The sequence below is a fragment of the Lipotes vexillifer genome, unplaced genomic scaffold (assembly GCF_000442215.2).
Source record: "Lipotes vexillifer unplaced genomic scaffold, Lipotes_vexillifer_v1.1 scaffold848, whole genome shotgun sequence".
Lineage (NCBI taxonomy): Eukaryota > Metazoa > Chordata > Mammalia > Artiodactyla > Lipotidae > Lipotes > Lipotes vexillifer.
In genome coordinates, this window is record NW_006790234.1 from 754,052 (window position 1) to 773,032 (window position 18,981).

The window sequence follows — 18,981 nt, forward strand, 5'->3', positions numbered from 1 at the left end:
TATTCTCCTTTTAGCAAATATAAACTGTATGTGACAATTGGCACTTGTTTTCAATTTTTTACTAGGTGAAGAAATTGTTGAAAATTATGTCTTGGACCTCCTGATTTGGAAACTTTGTCGAGATGGAAGGTGTAATAGTTTAAGGTAGGGGTCAAAAGGGTGCCCAAGTGTGTGCACGTGTGTAAGATGAGCAGGAAACAGCGCCTCAAGGTGAAGAGAGCTCTGCAGCTGCTCCGGGAATTCAAGTTCTCAAAGCTAGCATCCCACCCCTTTACCTGGCTCTCCGTTCCTATTGACCACTGCCCAAGAACACAGCCACGGAGGTGTTTTAAGAGCTGCAATGGCAGCTCCGGGCAGCGGCGGCACCGCCACGGCCTCAGCGGTACTGTCCTCAGCTGCGCACCGGGCTCGGGCAGCAGTCTTTACGGTAACGGGAACTGAGACGAGGGGCGGTACTTACGGTAACGGGGGGGAGTGGCCAGGCGGCGGTATTTACGGTAAGGGGGTCGGGCGGGGCTCGGGGCTGCCCGTCCGGCCCGAGGTCCGTGTTGTCAGGTGATCTACTGCCGAGGCGGTCACCGCCCCCTACACCAGTGGAAAACGCGGAATGGCCCTCGGGGGCAGTGAGGGGCCGGGGACTCGCCTCATCCGTGCACCCCAGCCTGCAGGCTGTAGCGCCGCGCCGGGTCCGCGTGCAGCCCCCTCCCGTCCCTCGGCTGGGGCCCCGGCGTGAGCCCCGCGCCCCGCGCCCACATGGGGCTGTGCCACAGCCTCCGGCCGCTGCTCTTCGGGGACCCGGAGCCGCCCTTGGAGGGGGCGCGGTCCGGCCCAGACCTGACCCCGGACCATGACCTGACCCCGGTCCCGACCCCGGTCCGGACCCCGGCGGGGGCAGGCGCGGCGCGGACCCCCGCGCAGAAAGAGAGGCGGCGGCGCGCGGACCAGCAGCGCGCGGAGGAACGCGAGGCCAGGCGGGTCAGCAGGAGCATCGACCGCCGGCTCCGCGAGCAGAAGCGCGACCTGCGGCGGACTCACCGGCTGCTGCTGCTCGGTAGGTACGGGGGGCGCGGGGAACCGGGCGCGGGGGGCGTGGGGCGGGGCGCAGAGCCCGGCGCAAGCTGGGCTGGGAACCAGGCTCGGGGCGTACGCGGGCCCCGCGGGTTCTGTCTCGGGTCTAGAGTGGTTCTTACCCGACAGCGCCCACTTGAGTGACTGGGCCGCGAACGCGCTGCCTGGTGACTCTGCTCTTTTCCCCACCGTGTCATCCGGGCCCGTGGCTCACTTGTTACCGGTTAAGGAGCCTGCCCGGGAATTTCGTCCTCACTCGGTTCATCACCAGGGCGTGCAGCCGCGGAGGGGCCTCTTGCGTCTCACCTCCTCAGCGGCGGCCTTTGTTATGAGGGCGCGAGTGAAAGCAAGTGCACGAGGCCTTTACATTGGTGGGTGTGGCTTGTCCCCTTTGGAGAAATAACTTCCACAGCCCAGGGTATGGGCCTCCTGTCTCACTGAGTAGGTTCAAGCCTGGTGCCGTCGTAATGTTTGCTCTTCCTTCAGAAACATTCGCTGTGCCACCTGCACACAAGAAAATGGGCACACCACCACCGGTGCTTGAAGGTACAGACCGCGTCGTTTGCCGGCATTTCTCAGCGAGTAGGACAGTCTTTCCCGTGAACAACTCGGAGCCGTCCTCTGTGCTCTCAAAGCCTGGGTTCCTCATGCAACTTGTGGCTTTTAAAGTTTATGGGGAGGGCTTCCCTGGTGGTGCAGTGGTTGAGAATGCCTGCCAATGCAGGGGACACGGGTTCGAGCCCTGGTCTGGGAAGAACCCACATGCCGCGGAGCAACTGGGCCCGTGAGCCTGCGCGTCTGGAGCTTGCGCGTCTGGAGCCTGCGCGTCTGGAGCCTGCGCGTCTGGAGCCTAGGCCCCCGCACCGCGATGAAGAGTGGCCCCCGCCTGCCGCAACTAGTGAAAGCCCTCGCACAGAAACGAAGACCCAGCACAGCCATAAGTAAATAAATAACTTTAAAAATAAATTTAAAAAAAATTAAAAAATAAAGTTTAGGGGGAAAAAAAAGCAAGATGTGGGCTTCTGACCCTAATTTTGTGACCTATAAGGAAGAATAATTGTTGAGTTCTGTGCCCTCCTGGGCACAAAGAAAGAACCCGGCCCACGATGGAGGAAGATCCCTGCTTATAAATGAGTGAGACTTTTCTTTAAGATCTCGAGAACAACTAAGTCTTCGGTTTTGAAAGGGCTCACCATTGCAAGAATGAATAACTAAAACAGCACAAACCTAGCTGCTGTATCCGGTGAAATATCTGAATTCTAACATAAAGGGACTTTTTTTGGAGTAACAAAGAACAAAAAATATATAAGTGATCAGGTTACCTGAAAAGGGAAGAGGACACATCAGAAGCAGAGTTATCTACAGTGCTAACTTCTGGAACAGGACAGAACAATGTTTCCAGGGGTCTGAAAATACAGAATGGTGATCCTAGAACCTGGTACCTCGTTAAACCACTGTGTGTGTGTGTTTGTATGTGTGTGTGTGTGTGTGTGTGTGTGAGTGTGAGGGGAAAATAGATTTCCAGACATACAAGTGCTCAAAGTACATCCCCAACCACATATTCTTCTGGAAAGAAATCAGAAATTACTCCAGCCAAATTTCTTTTAATGCACTAAATTAAAATAACTCAAAAAGGAGAGAATTGTGGTCTCAAAAAATAAGAGAAAAACAAATAAGGTCTACAGTTCTGGCAATGTAATGTTGTTTTAATGTGATTGTGCAGCCGGACAGAAGTGTCTGAAAGGATATGTGAAGCAGAAGATGCTCAATATATTGAGCAGAAGATGCTCAATATATAGAAAAAAATTTTAAGTTAACGATTCTGTGAAAGGGTCCTGGGAGGTGAGATCTAGAGACTTGAACAGTGAGCAGTTTCTTATAACATGTTGAGAGACTGTCCCTTTAAAGACACTGCCTCAGCCTTGTGTGTCAGCATCATATATGACGTGATGCATAGTCAGGTGACTCACACTTTGGGGGGAAAGTGTCGTGGATCTTCCCACCAGTGACAGCAAGAGTGCAACACAAACTGTCCTGTCAAGGTGACATTTAGTCCAGACCAGGTGTCGGTCTAACAGGGACAGTGCATCCTAGCTTCATCCCACTGTCACCTTGTGAGAATGCAGGCCCAGTGTTGCCGGGTCTTGAATTTCCAGAATAAGAGGGAAATGCTCATTTTCATCTGAAACCTCCTTATTTTTAACCATTGGCTCAAATTAATAAAACACAATCTGTGTGCCTGCTGTGGCCCACAGGCCACCAAGTCTCACCTCGGTCGGATCACTCCCAAGCTAAAAGGACATTTCCGCAGGCCGAGCACTGGGCTGTAGGGGCAGCAGCCCCAGGTCAACACCAGCAAAACGCAGTTGATGAGACTGGGTGTGGGATCAAAATATGTAATCTGTCTGAACACACAGCAAGCGAAGCCAGGTTCCCCATCCTTCAAGTGAATCTTTCTGCAGCTGAGCTCATAGGGTCATGACACACTCATGACAGTAGATGCCATTGATTGTTCTTCCGCCTCTTTTGTTGACTATGACGTAAATTCTTGTTCACTACATTCTGATTGGAAAAGTATTCATTTGATATTATCATTTTTTCCAGATAATTATGCAAATTGAAAATGGCCAACTGTGGTTAAGATTCATGTTTTTTGTTTCCTTCTATTATTTCCTGTTGTTTTCCTGTGTGTTTGGTCTTTCTCTGCCAGGAATACATCTCTCGAGATGGAATCAGTCTCTGTGGGACACTTGCTGCCTTTCTCTTGTACTTGGCTGTTGGTAGAAACCAGAACGCTGGCTTGACCTCTGTCCGTGTGTCTAAGAGGAAGTACTTGGTAGACTCACAGAAAAACAGAATGTTCTCCACTGGGAGGTTTCGATCACTTTTTTTCAGATAAATGTCTCTTTTCTTGAGTTGTGCAGTGGACTTGAGCTGCATGGACCCCCAGGACGCCTCCCTTTCAGTTTGCTGCCTTGTCCTGCCCCAGCCTCCTGTAGTCCCATGGCTTTTAAAGTCAGGAGAAATTCCAGATGCTCTGGCTGTGCCTTGGCTTTTCCAACCTCACATGCACAACACATCCTTACAGCCCGGGGAGAAGATGCAGCCACAGCTTCTATATCACTCTATTGTATAAACTGTCACCAGCATCCTGCAGACACAAAACTCCCCGTTTCAAATCAGTGGAGCAAGACTCAGGAAGCAGATGTGGCCCAAGGGATGGTGCAGTGAGAACGAGCAGGTGGGGCCGTGGACCTCCAAGGCCAGTGTGGACGGACCCTGAACCCACACCTCTCCTTAGAAGGAAGCACAGCCCAGGAGGGTGTAAGTTGGAGTTCATCCGTCATTTGATGTGGGGTTGGCCTGTGTTCAGAAGGATGTTGGGCCGTGTTTCGGGCCACCCACCTCTGAGTTCAGCTTCTGCCCAGGAGGGTCAGCAGAGAGGCATCCCTGTGGCCTAGTGCAGAGACAAGGGCTCCAGCGCCATCACGCCCAGTCTGCTGGTGGGACAGAGCAGGGCCTGGAGGAAGGGAGGCCACATGGAGGTCACCGAAAGATCAAAGTACACTCATAGAATAGATTTGTTTTTAAAGGGGACCAGGGATTCTTTTTTTCCATTTTGAGGGGTTTGTCGGAAAACGGTGTATTAAGGTTGCACTTGGAGCAAATGCACAGCAAAACACCCAGCATATTTTCCACCATCGAAACCCGGCACGTGCCCCACACCACCTGCATCCACAGTCTAGTCACAACACCCCGTCAGCCTTCATGGTGTCCCTCTGGAAGGTGAGGTTGGGCCCTCTCATTTGCCTATTAGAGCTTTTCATGTACGAGGAAATTCCATGCGCTGGAAAGAAGCAGCAAAACCCAGGGGGAGATGGCCGTTTTCTGTCCGTCCTTCCCTTCTGGGCCAGGAAGGATGGTTATGTAATTCTCTCTCAAAAGCTCTAAAGTACCTGGTACTTTACATTAGAATCATTTCTTGATTTAACGTAACAGCGTCCTGCACACCAGCTATCCATAGATCGGTGCTGTTTGGCCTGAAAGGCGGGCAGAGATGCAGCTGGTCTGATGCACTTCCCTGCGCCCTAATGGAGGATGTTTATTTAATACTCAGACCCACTTCCCCCTCTGTCGGGTGGTGTTTTCTTAGAAGAAACTGCTCCCATTTGGGCTTGGGCACAATAATGAGCTTGGATGGGCAGGGAAGGCCCGGAGCATAATAACCAGGGTTTAGACAAAAACATTCCAGTTCAGCCAGGAAAGGAAAGTATTCATATTCCTCTTCAGAAAAAAAAAAAATCTAGTTACTTGCTTTCCTCATCTGTGAAATGGGATCATAAACCACCTCGTAGGATTTCTTGGCCCAGCGGGGCCCCACCCATACTGGGAGAAAACATCCCCAGAGCATGCACCTGCAGAGCACTTGTTTCCAGAACAAAGAAAGGAATCCTACAGACTGATGTAAAAAGATGCCGATTAAAACAGGCAAACAGGGAATTCCCCAGTGGTCCAGTGGTTAGGACTCCGAGCTCTCACTGCCAGGGGCCCGGGTTCGATACCTGTTCAGGGAAATAAGATCCCACAAGCTATAAGATGCAGCCAAAAAAAAAAGGGGGGGAAATGACTTGGAGCTGACAGTACACAAAAGAAGATACGTGAAAAACCAGTACACTGCAGCATGATTGGTCATCAAGGAAATGCAGTGAACAGACAGCAGTTCACTCCTACCAGGGTGGCCTACAGACCCACAGTTCCAGTGCTGACCAGGATATAAAACAGGGTCAGCAGACTCTCTCTATGAGGGGCAGGCCATGGGACCTAGTCAGCTCTGCTGTGCCACACAGGCAGCCGTAGACCACACATAAGCACACGAGTGGGGCTGTGCTCCAATAAGACTGTATTTCTAAATGCTTACATCTGAATTTCATGTAATTTTTTAATTTTTTTTTTTGCAGTACGCGGGCCTCTCACTGTTGTGGCCTCTCCTGTTGTGGAGCACAGGCTCCGGACGCACAGGCTCAGCAGCCACGGCTCACGGGCTTAGCCACTCCGCTGCATGTGGGATCTTCCCGGACCGGGTCACAAACCCGTGTCCCCTGCATCGGCAGGCGGACTCTCAACCACTGCACCACCAGGGAAGCCCAATTTTTAAATTTTTAAATCATGAAATACTATTCCTTTGATTTTTTTTTTCCCAACCACTTATGGAGTCTTAGCTCACAGACTATGCAAAAACAGTCTGCAAACCAAAGTTTGCTGAGCCCTGATCTAGATGCCAAAGCCTTACTCTCTGTTGGTGGCACAAGGACAATTGTACAGTCACTTCCCAGAATTACTGGGTAGTTTTCTATGAAGTTAAACATACATCCTATGACCCAGCAATACCACTCCTAGGAGTTTACAGCAGAAAAATGAAAATATGCGTTTATTATAAGAAGTTATACAAAATGCTTCTATCTGCTTTATTCAAGATAGTGGAAAACTGGGAACAACTCAATTTGTCACTAACCAGAGAATGGATAAGCATACTGTGTATATTCATACAATGAAATACTCAACAATAAAAATGTACTGATTGATAACAACATGGATGAGATTTCTGAGTGTTATGTATACGTGCAAAAGAGTATCTACTTATGATTCTGTTTATACTGAATTCTAGAAGAGGTCAAGCCAGTCGATGGTGATAGAAATCAGAACAGTAGTTTCAGGGGTCAGATTTCTGGAAAAAGTTGTGAAGCACCTTTCTGGGGTCATGAAAATGTTCTGTATCTTGAGTGGGACAGTGATTACACAGGTGTAAACATGTGAGAACTTATCAAACTGTATGCTTAAGATCTATGCATTTCAATGTATTTAAATTTTACTTTTTTTTTTTAAAGATAAAGCCCTTAAAAATAGTGCCTAGCATATAGTAGAGGCTTAATAAATGTTTGCTGTTTTTAAAAGGATTTTTTAAAAGGATAGATCAAAACTCAAAAGAGGGACAATTCTATTTATAGAATGAGATAATAAATTATGGCTTGCTACACCAGGGGTCGCCAACCCCAGGCCCATGGACCCACACCCGTCCCAGCCTGTTACAAACCGAGCTGCCAGCAGGAGGTGAGTGGTGGGCTAGCAAGCGAAGCTTCATCTGCCGCTCCCATCGCTCTCACTACCGCCTGAACCATACCCCCCGACACCATCTGCGGAAAAATTGTTTTTCATGAAACTGATCCCTGGTCCCAAAAGGGTTGGGAACACTGTGCTACACCATACCTAAATTTAATATGTTTAATACAAAGATCCTTACTTACCATTTGTAGGATCTGTGTTCTAATGATCCCAAAGATTAAACGCCAGACACTGAAGCGGGACCGTGGTATGTGAGTGAGGGCAAGGGTGGTGTAGCTAATCTCTCTGCCATGTGGTCAGAGTGAAAGGGGGGTTGTGGTCAGATTAACTGCTTCTCTAGCCATTTACTGAGCTCCTGGGTGATGCCAGGCGTCACGGGAACATCCACACTGGAAATCATTAAACTATAAACTGTTTTGTTACTGGGTCCCCTGCTGCCTTGCTACTTTTCTGTTCTGTTCTCCCCTATCTTCTCTCTAAAACAGGACCCCAAACTGAAGTTGTAAAGCTGAAACTCAGAGGCAGAAGGCTGATAGGAAGCCATTCACTGGGACAACTGTGAAGGGAAATCATAGTCACTTGTTTTCATCCAGACTCTTTCTACTGTGATAGAATTCCAGCTCAAACAGCCTAAGTTAGAGGCGGAGGAGGCATCAGCCAGGCTCTGTCTGTCCCGGGTCTTGGTTCTGTGTGTTCAACAGCAGCTCCAACTTCACAAAGTCTCAGGAGCCCAGAGGAAAGAGGCTCTGGTAACAGTTCTGGGTGGACAGCTCAAGTGAGAGCTTAACATTGTTTCTAACTGGTATCTGTTCTTGTCCCAAACCTCAAAGGTGCATTTTAAGATAAATGCATTTAATATTTTCTAAAATTATTTCTAAACTTAATTTCACCATTAATCTTTGAAAAAAGACGTTGATTTCTTCATAATTTCTTCTGTTTCCTTACAGTGATGAAATGGACAGAAACATAGATTTTTGCTATATCACTGTAAGAAAATGAAAATATTCCTGGATTCCTGTCTTGGACAGTACGTTTTATGATGTATAATCCCAAACACTATTGCAAGCTAAAGACTCTTAGGCATTTCGAAGGCAAGTTGTTTCCTTGGGAGCCCACAGGTAAGGGACAGGGATTTCTCCTCTCTTGGGAGAAACCATAAGGCATCACTTAAAGTCCTGAGGTTTAAACACTGGTAGGGGTGGACCAGGGAGCAGATGAAATCTCAACAAGAAATGTCAGAACCACTAGTAGGGAAGAGCTATCAGGCATCAGAGCTTTGATTTGCTCTTTGGTCTTTGTACTGATAATTTGGTGTTTGGCAGCAAATGCAATATTTAAGCCATATTTCTAAAATCCTGGAAATGACACCCAGGATGTGACGTTTGTGGGCTGGAAGGTTCACGTCCTCTATTGCGGAGAGATGGAGCGTTTTCTCCTGAGATGTGAGAGAGAACGAGATTCCCCGCCTAACGTCAGGCTGTTCTGAGGCCCTTCAGGACCCGACCATGTGTCTGCCATCGCGCGCATGTGTGTGTGTATGTCTCTGTGTGTCTGTGTGTGTGTGTGTCTGTGTCTGTGGGTGTGTCTGAGTGTGCATGTCTCTGTGTGTGCATGTGTCTGTGTGTGCGTCTCTGTGTGTGTCTGTGTGTGTCTATGTGCGTGTTTGTGTGTGTGTGCATGTCTGTGTGTGCGTGTGTCTGTGTGTCTCTGTGTGTGTGTGTGTGTGTGTGTGTGTGTATCTGTGTGTGTGAAATATCACCAAGCACCGCCCCTTCAGGGCACGTTACACCATCTGTCTCTGTCCCTCTGTCCCTGCCATTTCTGCCCCCTCCCACTGCTCCCTCTGCCTGGAGAACGGGTCCCCTTTCTTGCACCTGCATGAACACATCTTAGCTTCATACCTTGCATTTGTTGTCACTCTCTCTGTTGAGAAGCCTTATTTGATGCCCATTTTTTCTTTCCCTGGGCAGCTCTTTCCTTCACAGAACTTACCCCATTTTGAATTACATTTTCATTCATGTGTTTGCTTAGCATTGACGCCAGTAACCTCTTGGGGCCAGAGACCTCATCCTTCGTGTTTCCTGCTGCGTCTCCAGTGTCCTGCACGTGCCTGAAGGCATGTTTTTCAGTAAAGGCATGAATGTCAGGCTAAGGTCAGATGGTGACAGGCAAGTGTAAGCGCTGGCCTAGCAGGCACCCTGTCCCCTTGTTCCCACCCCCGCTGCACCCGAGCAGGTGGGGACTGTAGGGTTGACCGAGGCTCTAGACCAAGACCACAGGGTCAAGTGGCAAACTTTTCTTTCTTTTTTTTTAGGAGGTTACTTTGTTTTAGTATTCCTTAATCGAGATACTGTTGACAGAAAACATTATATTAGTTTCAGTTGTACAACGAAATGATTCAGTATTTGTCTATATTGTGAAATGATCACAATAAATCTAGTTAACATCTGTCACCACACATAGTCACCCAAAAAATTGTGTGTGATGAGGACCTTTAAGATCTACTTTCTTAGCAACCTTCAAGTACACAATACAGTATTGTTAACTGTAGTCACCGTGCTGTACACTCCATCCCCAGGACGTATTTATTTTACAACTGGGAGTTTGTACCCTTTGTCCCCCTTCCCCTGTTTCTCGTGGCCCACTCCCCTCTACACACAGGTGGACCCACCACACCAAAGCATCTATGCCGCCTGCTCGCTGGCTCCTTGGCTTCCCTTGGTCCTCTGCCCCTGGAATCCCCTCCCCCATTTTCAAAGGTCATCTCGGGTGTTACCTCCTCTTCCAAGCCTTTCCTGATCCCCTCTGTTAGAAGTGTCCGCTCATTTTATATGTAACTCTCTTAGAATACCATTCCTTCTGCTGTGGACATTCATAAGTTTACCTGGAATCCATGATCAGACTGTATCCTATGGGAGTCACGTCCACTTTGGTTTATCTATTAAACCTCCACACCACCTGGTAGAACCTGGCATAAAATAAATGGGAAATTATCATTGACAAAACAGAAATGAGAACACGGAAATCCTGCCGTGCATTTTAATTCCAAGCCAGAAAGATTGCCATCTGTTCTTTTCTTAATTGAAATATAATTCACATACCATGAAATTCACCCTTTTAAAAACTGTACAACTCAGCAGGTTTTTAGCGTATTCACAAGGTTGTGGAACCATCACCATTACTTCATTCCAGAACATTTTCATCTTTCCAAAAAGAAGCCCCCTGCCGCTTAGCACTCACCCCTCCCCCTGCCACCCCTGACCACCACTGATCCACTTTCTCTCTTTATGGAATTGTCTGTTCTGGACGTTTTGTGTAAAAAGTCACACGATATGTAGTCTTCTGCGTCTGGCTTCTTTCACTTAACAGGATGTTTTCACCCATATAACATGGACCAGCACTTCATTCCTTTTTATGGCCAAATAAAGTCCACCGTATGGATCTGCCACCTGTTACTTATTATCTGTTCTTTCAGTTGGTAGATATAATAGCTAAAATGTGTGTTTCCACTTCTTAGCTATTATGACTAATGCTGCCATGAATGTTCGTGTACAGGTTATTGTCTGGACATACGTTCTCATTTCTCTTGGGTGCATATCTGGGAGTGGAATGGCTTGGTCATATGGTAAGTCTCTGTTTAACTTTTTGATGAACTACCAGACTGTTTTCCAAAGCAGCTGAATCACTTTACATTTTCACTGGCAACATGTGAGGGTTCCAATTTTTCCACATTCTCATCAACATCTGTTATTGTCCATCTTTTTTTTATTACAGCCATCTTAGTGGGTGTGGAATGGTATACACTGTGCTCTGGATTTGCATTTCTCTAATGACTAATGTTGCACATCTTTGGGTGTGCTGATTGGCCATTTGTACATATTCCTTTGAGAAATGTCTGTTCAGATAGTTTGTTCATTTCGTAATTGGGTTATTTGTCTTTCTGTTGTTGCGTTGTAGTAGTTTCTTAAATATTCTGTCTGCTGGAGCCTTTTGTTCTTAACCACATGTAACTCTGCACCTTATGCCCTAACCTGCAGAATATCTGTTCAATAGTGAATAATGTCAAGTTTTGCCTCTATTTTATAATTTTAATTGCCTTGTACAATTGCCTTGCCATATCCAGAGTCTAATTCCAAGTTTCTAGATATGGACCTTACCAACATTTACATATTTATGGAGGGGTGGGTATGTGGAATTTTCTAAGATGTCAATATACTTCGAAACACTGTTTTATCAACGTAAGTGTGAAATCAACAGAACCCGATAGTTTATGATGAACAGGATAATTTAACAGCAGTAACACAGAAATACAGGGACATGGTGGGGGTGGTGGAAAACAGCGGCCTTAGGAAGAGGGGAGGGAGGGAAGGGATGGGTAGGGGAGGTTGTGTATTTTGAAATAGGCGCGTTGTGAGTTTTGACTAACTGACACGTGAGATACTGCAAACAGAAAAGGAGAAAAGAAGCCGGGAAGGAAGCGAAGGTGGGGCCGCGCTGTGGGGACCCAGGGCCTCTCAAGGCGAGGCAGGTGCGCGTAGCCGGTCGTTCCTGTGGAGGTCGCCAGGTGGCGCTGTGGCGCGGGAAGTCCGATGGATGGGCAGCAGCTGCTCCCAGACCGCGGTCCGCACTGGCCGCCGGGCGGGTAGCCGGGAAACCGGTTTGTACTGAGCTCCCAGGTGTGAGTGGTGGTGCTGGGCGAGAGGTGAAAGCGAAGGATGCCCTGCCAGTGGCAGAGCGGGCCCTGGAGGGGGGGACCCCACCGACAGGGCCCTTACCTGCGCACACCTGCACGCGGCAGCATCCCCCAGTGGCGGTTAAAGCGGCGCCTCCTTTGTGTGGTCCCTTTTCTCTCCTGGGAATAATTGTTCTGTGTGCCCGTGTGATGCTGTACATCCCCGGACAGGTCATGCACCTGTCCATTCTGCACGACTGTTCCCGCCATCTCTGTCCCAGGAAGGGCACCCCGCCTCCTGACGACCACCGGTTCTAGTTTTGTCCGGCCTGTAATCAATTCTCCACGTAAAACTTGCCCCATCCCTGCCCTGCTGATAACTTTGACTTCCGGCAGTCCTGGGGCTAAAGAAGCATCCCTAACAGAACCCACAGCCGGACAGCGTGAGTCGTGACTCCTTGGGGCAACACCGGCCATGCCATCAGCACTGCATAAATACTTGGGGAGACCGATGATAAACTCCACACAAACAAAATCCAGCTCGCCAGCAGGTAGGAAGGAAAGGAACCAAGAAATGAGTGAGAGGGGTTCTCACTTCTCCATGACTGATGTTATGTTCCCTTCTCCCCCCCCCACCTTTATTTATCTCTTTGTTGTTGGCATGGACACATGGTATTTCTATATTGTTCAGTGGCTTAGAAGTCACTCCTGTACTTAAATACCTTGGTGCTGAAATCATCCCAGATTTGGCCAAATGGGAGCCCCTTCTGTCTGGTCTTGTGTTCTCGGGAGGTGCCCCCAGCATTTGAAAGCACTTTCCTACTTTCTGGCATAACAATGTTCCAGATTTATCTGTGGCTCCCCTGCCCGCACCCAGGAATCTGCCGTTTCTCTGAGGAGGCCTGGCTCCTCTGGGTTTTGTAATACTTAAGACAAAGGCCTGGGCACTAGGAGCACTCACCGCCACTGGCGTGTCTAATGCCTGGGTCTTTTCAGCAGACAGAACGAGGGAATAGATGCGTGTGGCACATGCACAGGTGTACAGTGTACACACATACGTATGTGCACATAATCACAGACACATACATACATACTCTAGACATCACAAGCTCATTCCAGTCCATTCGCTACAATTCCAGTCCATCCCATGGGCATGCCTTGCGTTTCGCCATTCCATGTTTGTCCGTCCTCTTTCTCTCTGAAAATCCTGGTTCTTAGTAACCACCTCAATGCACCTGTCCACCTGCCCCGTCCTGTCATTCACGCACCTAAGGGTTTGGGATTTGCACTCAGAGTCTCCCTTTTGAACCTCAGTCTTGAATTTATCTGTCGTCTAAATTCATCAAACGGTTCCTACTTAATGAGCAAATAAACCACGAACGGGAAATACGGATGATCCCTAGGCTTTGTCTCCCTTGTTCACAGCCCGCGAGCTTCAGAAAGAGCCCGTGCAACCTTCCTGGGAAAGGCCCATAGTTCCCACCTATGATGGAGCAAGTTCATGTTCTGTTTAATTTCATATACAGGTTGACATTCTATCACAAGGGAAACTGTTGCTTTACAGTCTGTGAGCCAAATTCTAAAAGAAACCAGTTGCTAAGGCAACTGAGTGAAGAGTTAATTAATTCATCAGTCATTATATGCAGATTAATCTGCCTGTGTTAGCAAGGAGGTGGGCTTGTTTGATTTCTCGTTTTGGAAGAGAGAACGGTGCGATTTTTTTCCCACCAGTCAGAGTTCCTTCTGGAAAAGGCTCAGGCTTTGGGATTAGACAGAGCTCCACCCCCATCAGGCCCCTGTGGAAACTTCGGACCAACAGCCTTCTCTGCAAAGTGTGGATAATCTTGTAGCTGTTGCGATGATCTGATCAGGTGAGCCACTAGAAGCAGAGCACCTTTCAGTGTCTTTTTAAAAATAAGACGAAGGGTGACTTACAAAGGTTCCTTCTAAGGAAGGAGGTGACATTTTTCTTCACTTGTATAATTGACTACACACCCCTATGTGCTCCCATTCTGTAATCTCTACAGAATCCCGAGGACTTGATTACACGTCTGCCCCTCTCTCCTAGCCGATTAAACTGCTTGCGATCAGGGACAAGGTCGAGTTCGTCCTTGTAATCTCAAGGCTACGTGTGTGTAGGATTCAAAAAATGCTCTACGGTTAGTGAATGATAGAAACTCACCGGTTTACAGGCGCCCCTGGAGCCTCCTTCTGAATCCAGGGTCTGCATCGCCACCTGCTGGCCAGAACTATAACTGCAGTAGATGTTTGTAAAGGAGGAATTGAAGTCACGTGGCTGTAATCGGAAGCCTCAAAACGAATAGCGGGAAACCACGGGAGAGAAGGATTTCTCTCTTCAACCACGGTCATGATGAAGACCCTAAATGTAAATTTTTTTCTTGTCTTTTTGTGGTTAAATATACGTAACGTATAATTGACCATCTTAACCATTTTTAAGCACACAGCTCAGTGGCGGTTAAGTACATTCTCGTTGTGCAACCATCACCTCCATCATCTCCAGAATTTTTCATCTTCCCAAACTAAAACTCCAATCCCCATCAAACATTGGCTCCCCCTCCCCATCCACCACTCCCTGGTAACTACCATCCTACTTTCTAATGTATTCAGTGACCACCTCGCGTTTTCACACCAAAACTAAACCCCTGTCTTCGGCACTGAGTTGCGTCTTCCAATGAGGATATTTCAGTCCTGGGTTTTTGGACACAGATTGAAGTCAAAGACAGTTGTTAACCTACCTTTCCTACTCATTCGCTATTTGGGTTTTTTAAGCCATCAGCGTCCCTACCCTTTATGGGTGGCACTTCTGAAAGCTCCTTAATACTACTTTGCTGTGGGAGTAGGGGGAAAAAATAAATTAATTCAGTAAATTCTAAAATATTTGATTGCAGAGTGCTGTGTACAGAAAGGGAATGTTGAAAACGTTTCCCTACTTTTCTATTTAAAAATGTAAAAAAAAATTCACAGGATTTTTAAAGTGTGTTGTGATTAGGTCGTGGGGTGAGCTTGCCGCTGAGAATGAAAATAATCCACACAGACCATTTCCACCGAGACACTAAGAAAGGAAAGAGAGAAAACAACTAACTGCAAGGTGTTAAATGAAAGGAAGCAGCACGAGGGCTGTGTGCACACAGGCCACTCCACCGCCTCGGCTCCAGCTCCGCCAAGTTTGTTTACAAAACTGGGCGCAGCTTTTTGTTTCTTCGGCCGGGTCACTGCATTGAGTGAGGGTTCAGCTCTCCCACTCTGCTTTGTTCCTCCTCTTTAAAATCTTTCAATGTACCTGCTCCAAATGCCTTAGAGTGCAGTTTTAACCTTTATTAACCTTTACAGTATAAAATGCTAGACCAGTTATTAACGTTTTAAAACACTGATTTTTTAAAATTAAATTCAATATGTCCGCTATCTCATGCCAGACAGCATTCTAGTCACTTTTCAAACTGGCTCAGCATCTCCTGGATCCAGGCCTGTAGTGATGTGAAACAGTTCCTTTGAATTTTTCACCTTGTTAATTAAATGTCTGTGGAGGTCCTCCTTATAACGGGAGACAAATTTTGTTCTCAATGTTATCAATGAGGACTTGGGTCCAGCTAACCAGAGAACAGCTGTGATCTTTTCGACATTTGCCAACTTCAATCAGAGGGGCTCAAACAAAAACAGATTTCAAAATCGTTATTCAAAATTCACAAAACTAAGTACAAAAGAAATTCAAATAATTCAACTGTCAAACGCACTAAGACTTCTGAGACACCTTGTCTTAAACATCAACAAGAGCAGGAAAACACCACTTTGTTTTACGTTTGCCCTTCTGCCCCAAACTTTGTGCCTTCCCAACCCTTCTTGCTGCCCAGGGCGTCCCCTGCCCGGCCGCCCCCTCTGCTGGCAGCGCGCTGCCGGCGGCCCTTCGCCTCCGCCCGCAGGTGGTGTGCGCTGCGCGAGTGGTGCTGATGCTGCGCTGCCGTTGCCTAGCGACAGATGCCGGCACTGCCAGCTCCAGACTGCTCCCCAACAGCGCCGCTCCCGCGCTCCAGGTGAGCCAGCAGGGATTCTGGATTCTAATCCCAGGGTTCAAAACTCAAATGAGGATCGGTTTCCCAGACCAGACTAGGAAAAGGCCAGGTGACTGGGTTTTTTTTTTTAAAGTGTCTTGAGCTCCTACCAGATAATAGACTATGTAAAGATGGGCTTGGCATTTCTCATCAGAAAGGTTGCATCGCTGTGTAGGCACGTTGCTTTTACGTTTTGGAGTGGTTAGCAGTGTTCTGTGCACTTATAGTGCAGACACTGCAGCCAGGCTGCAAGGGTTTAGATCCCAGACACACCTTTTATGCACCCTCTAACATTCTGTAAAATAACGGTCACAGTAGTTCCTTTTAGGGTTATTGCAAATACTAAATAAATTGCTCCATGGAAAGGATTTATCCCAGGGCCAGTAATCACTGGATAAGTCGTAGAAACGAGTTATTTTAACCCTAATTCCTAGATATGAACAAGTGAAAACCTTTTGCTATGTTTTCAGGGTTCCAGGTTCTAACTTTTTTCTCCCTTTATAAGCTTGGTGGGATTTGTTTTGTCCCCTTTTCTTCCAGCTAACAATTTATAGAAACCTTGGCATTAAAAAAAGAGACAAATCGTTTAAAAGATCCCACCGCACTCTGCTATTTTTGTACACCTGTTCTCGCCTCCGACTGCCCCGTCAGCCACCGAACAGGCCACGTGGATGTTGCCGTAGGTGAATGCTTGTGTTAACACAAGGAGTGAGGCCTCACAACAGTGCTAAACAGTGTCCCTCCACAAGCTAAAACTCTTATCCAGCTCAGAATATGGCATGGCACTGCGTGTTTGCTTCTGCTGTGTCAAGAAGAGACAATACTGCTTTTGTTTTTTAAAGAGTACTCTTATTTGGACACAGTACTAAACTGGACAAGTATTTTATGAATTTAAAATCTGATCATCAAATTCCTTTCATGAGAACCCACACTTGGAGCGGGAGTTATCTTTGGCCTTCGTGAATTTGTTCATCCATCAAACAAAGACTCAAGGGGCATCTCCCCGGGCCAGGCACTGAACTGGGCACAGCCCAGCAGGTGTGAAGTGCGGGCTCCGCCCTGGCCCTCACTGGGTCCCGAGTCCAGTGGACATTTGAAAGAGCAGCAAACAAACCATTACAGTGTAGGTGCTGTGAGATACTGGAGAGCAGAGAAGGGGGCCTGGCCCTGACTGTGGAAGCAGTGGTGAGGCAGGGAGGGTGACTAAGAGTTGGTCAAGTGAAGAAGGGGCCCCACGTCTCCCAGAGAGTGAAGCAGCACATGCGCCCACGCCATGCACTCGGGTGTCCATGTGCAAGGGGTCAAAGGGGGGCTGGGGCAGCGCCAGGAAGCGGGGACATGAGAGCTGAAGCTGAGGAGTTTATACGGACCCAGTCTTGATGGACCGTGGCTGGGGGCTTGGCAGTGGTGGGGACAGTGATGTGGTGAGATTTGCATTGTCGCTGTGGCAGCACTGTGCAGGTGGGCCGGAATGTGTGAGCAGGAGGCCACTTGTGACATCCAGCCTGGACAGTGACCATGGCAACGGCAGATGGGGTAGAAAGAACAGGAACGATGTTTAGGAAATGGGCCCAAAGGAACACGGTAACTGGGTTTGCAAGAAGGAAAAGGAGTCAGGAATGACTGCCATGTTCGTTGGGAAAATCAGGGGCCTTCTTTACAGAGAGAGAGAGGAGCGTGCTGGAAGTGTGGGTGGGCGCGGGGAGGAGGTCCTGGAGGCGCGGAGGTGGAGGTGTGCTTGCCGCACTGGTGGTCAGGAGGGTGGGCTGGGCTGGAGGTCTGGTGTGGCCCTCGTCAGAGCCGTGTGTGCAGAGGATGGGGGAGGCAGTCAGCCCCCGAGCATTAAGGGGACAAAGGCTGTGCTGGGTCTGAGCCTCCTCTCCAGGTGGGGAGTGGGCGGGAAATCCAGAGGCCACGTCGGGGAAGCCGAAGGACCGGGGAGACTCCAGGAGGGTCAGAGAAGGTAAAGACCACAGTTCCTGGCTGAAGTTTGACCCCGGGGGTCCGCTGATGACCCCGTGAGAGTATTTCAGTGAAGCAGGTGGGCCGAAGCCAGGTGCCGGGACCTGAGGCGTGAACGGGAAGTGGGGAATGGCAAAGGGAGTCAGGTCCCTAACTCGGAGCCGGTCGGTGGGCAGGGGGACACGGCGGGGCTGCCGCAGGGCCTGAGGCTGTAGGATGGGCCGTTAAGTGGGACCGTTAAGTGGGACGGAGTTGAACGTGTTTGTCCGCCCGACGGAACAATCCGTGGAGAAGGAAGAGAAGAGAGCGGGGAGGCGGGTGAGGCACGCGGGGCCCAGGGCGCAGGGGCAGGGGCGGCGAAGACCGCGGTCCGTGCAGGAGGCCAGGCGTGATGACCGCGAGGGAATACGGTGGAGCCGGAAGGGAGTGCGGACTTGACGGCGGTGTCAGGGCCCCTGGCCTGGACACCCGAAACTGGTACCAGCGACGTACCGGGAGGCGACCTCTGCGGTCACGGCTCTGCGCCCCCCGCGTCCAGCAGCGCGGATGGGGAGCGACGGGCACCCGCTCAACAGGTGGAAACCAGCAGCCGCCCTCACTGGTTCCGGCAGCGGTGCCAGGCTCGGGGCCACGGCCTCTTCCAGAAAAGTAGCAAAGCTGCTCAGAGCGCGCAGAGGAGAGCCGGGGGCGGGAGGCACACAGGAGGCTGCGGGAGGCGGCGTGGGTGCGCTGGAACCGTCTAGAACGGTAACGGGGTGAGGCGGGGTGCCCGAGCCCGGCACGGACCCTCCCCCTGATAGAATATGCATGATCATGCGCGAGGCCTCGCGCGCCGGGAGCCGGAGGCGGCGCGGGATCCGGGAGCGCACGCCCAGACCTAGTGCCGCTCGGGCTGCGAGGGAGCCGCGCGCCGCGTCCGGACCGCAAGCGGGTGAGCCTCCGCGGGGCCCCTTCGAGGGCGGCCACCACCCCTCCAGACCCCGGGACCCGTGGCCTGGCCGCCCCCGAGCCGGCTCCCTCCCCGCCGCGCAGCGGCCCTAGGGGCTCGGAGCCGGGATGGGGCGCGGGTGGCCGGCGGGTGTTCGCAGTTAC

At 49.5% G+C, this 18,981-nt stretch overlaps 1 protein-coding gene across 1 annotated transcript in view; it reads left to right on the forward strand.

Annotated features, from left to right (window-relative positions):
* Window positions 1-903: 903 nt before the first annotated feature.
* The window catches only part of GNAL (G protein subunit alpha L), a 90,060-nt gene continuing 71,982 nt past the window's right edge, over window positions 904-18,981 (forward strand). The window contains exon 1 of the mRNA XM_007463282.1: window positions 904-1,051. The gene's annotated coding sequence lies outside the window, so the exon portion shown is untranslated. The remainder of the gene's footprint in view (window positions 1,052-18,981) is intronic.